This window comes from Palaemon carinicauda, chromosome 12 (genome assembly GCF_036898095.1).
Source record: "Palaemon carinicauda isolate YSFRI2023 chromosome 12, ASM3689809v2, whole genome shotgun sequence".
NCBI classification, from domain to species: domain Eukaryota; kingdom Metazoa; phylum Arthropoda; class Malacostraca; order Decapoda; family Palaemonidae; genus Palaemon; species Palaemon carinicauda.
This window is the reverse complement of record NC_090736.1, coordinates 37,712,727-37,715,226: the sequence shown is the minus strand read 5'-3', so window position 1 is coordinate 37,715,226 and position 2,500 is coordinate 37,712,727.

The window sequence follows — 2,500 nt, the reverse complement described above, 5'->3', positions numbered from 1 at the left end:
TATTAAGCTATCTATAAATATTTCAGCTCTTTATGAACGCAGTTACTGATCATAACTTTAATGAGCTAGTTACCCAACAAATTTCAACGCAGCCGTATTAAAGGAGTTACCCTTATAATCTGTTGTCTGCCTAAGAAGCCCCGCTCCAATCTGCAAACCTATTTGGGAAAAAAAAAATTCGCCACCTGGCCACCTATCGGCGATTGCCGCGAATTTTGAATTTCTGCCGTGCGCGCGACGAATCGGCGGGATAAAGCTATATATATGTAACTACCAGGTAAGTATATTTAAAAATTCATTTTAAAATGAAAATACCATATCGTTGAAAATAGCGGTTAGGTAAAAGCAAGAATCACATGGAGTGGGTCCTGGGTAAAACGAGCATGCTACTGTCAAATACCAAAGAAGGAATGGAAGGGAGATTGTAACTCAGCGGTGGATGAATGAATGATGTGAAGTTCTTTGGCATCCTGACATCAATTATGAATTCGTTTAATTGTGATTTGTATGCAATTTATGCAACACTACAGTATCCTCAAACATAAAATATTGTTATTAATAAAATCTAAAACTTTACGAAAAAAAATAAGCACTTTCTATACAGACTTCCATCATAGGCCTATGATGTAAGTCGTATAAAAAGGGATAAGAGAGAGACGTTAGTCAAGATGTTGGAACGCACACATATGCATTCGTGTGTGTACATCACTGATTAATTTAGCATGTGTATAGGCTACATATTTTACACAACACACTAGAATCTAAACCTTTGAGAAAAAAAAAAAAATAGAAACCCCTTTCTAAACGGACTTACTGTACACCATAGATCTATGATGTAAGTCAGTATAGAAAGGGGTTGTTATTCTTTTTGTATAGGTTTGGATCTTATTAATTGCAATATTTTCGGTTTGAGGATAGTGTGGTGTTTCTTAAACTCACAATTAAACGAAATCACAATTTCACCGCTGAGTTACAATTTCCCCTCCATTCCCTCTTTGGTGTTTGACAGTCGCATGCTCGTTTTACCCAGGACCCACTCGAGTGAGTCTTGCTTTTACCTAACCGCTATTTTCACCAATAGTTAGTTTTATCAATTTAACGTTTTTAGTAGATTCTGGTATTCAAAGTAATGTTTTTACTTATTTTTAGTGTAATTTATCTCAATTTGTGTTGAAATATGTGAAAAGTAACAAAATTATGCAGCGTGCATCCGAAAACAAGCTCCTGTCGTTGACTTCGGCGGGTGCTGTAATTATTTATTAACAAAACCTATATCTAAGGGAGAAATTTAGTTTAGTAAATAAGTTTTGATTCACATTACTTGGTAATTATTCAAAAACAATAATGGTATTCGGGGAAAAATACTTCCGACCAATCAGCTATTGGGAAATTTTCCGAGCTGAAAGGGCATCCCTGCTAGTCGGTGCAAATCTGCCTCACAAAAAAAAAAAAAATATCTATAAGGAAGATAAAATAAATGGACTACTTGATAAAAAGTTCTGGTCGTATTAAAATTCAGTGCTCTGAATCTGTCATTATGTATTCAAAATGATAAGCGAGTATCAACGGTTAATTTACATTATTATACACGTGAAATAAAAAAAAAAGTCTTTACCTTCAAATCTAATCAGTTAGAGAGTACATAAGCCATAAGCGTTACTTAAGCCCCTCCCCTCCAGACCCAATCCAGCAATGGGGAGGGTATGACGCTCCGTGACGTAGCTCCTACTGAACAAGTCGTTAAACATATAGTTTTGTTGTGTGTTAGCCGCAAACGAGGAACAGAAAACGTTGATCAGAAGATTGTTTGGTGAGAAAGAATGAAATGTGAAACTATGGTGGGATTGAGAGAGAATGGCACCAAATTTGTTATCGAAAGCCCAGTGTTCTCATGGCTGTTTCTTTCTAGTGTTGTCTTTGAATGAAGTCTTGGAATATTGATGATCGAGGCCACAACGTGTTTTCCCAGCTACAGACGGAGTCTCGAAGGATAAGTCTTAAAGGTAAGCAATTTGCAATGCAATAGTTGTCATGTGAAGCAAGTCAGTCTATCCATTCATACCCGAAAAACAAAACTTAGGTAGAGGCTTCATTACTTGAAATTAATGGATTATGTTGGTGTTATAAGTTTTAATCGTGGTAATTACAACGATGCTAATAATGACAAACAATCAGCAAACGTGATAATAATATTAATTGTCTAATGCTGATAAAACTTTAGGTTCAAAGTTTGAGATCGTAGGCCGAGTGTTAGGCTATTATTGATATTAGGTAATGTTTTATTCTATCTTATTTTCTCGCTTGTTTATTGGGCCATTTTCCATGATGAACGACCTATTTCATAATGATAAAATTGCTTTTCTTTACGAGTAAGCAAAAATTGCGTCTCGGGAAAGAAATGAGTTAGGTCTAGGCCTATTACTGCTCGGCTTGAGGGCGAACACAACCGTTTTAACATTTAATGGAAATAAAAAGAACCTGATCTTTTCAAGACCTGAAT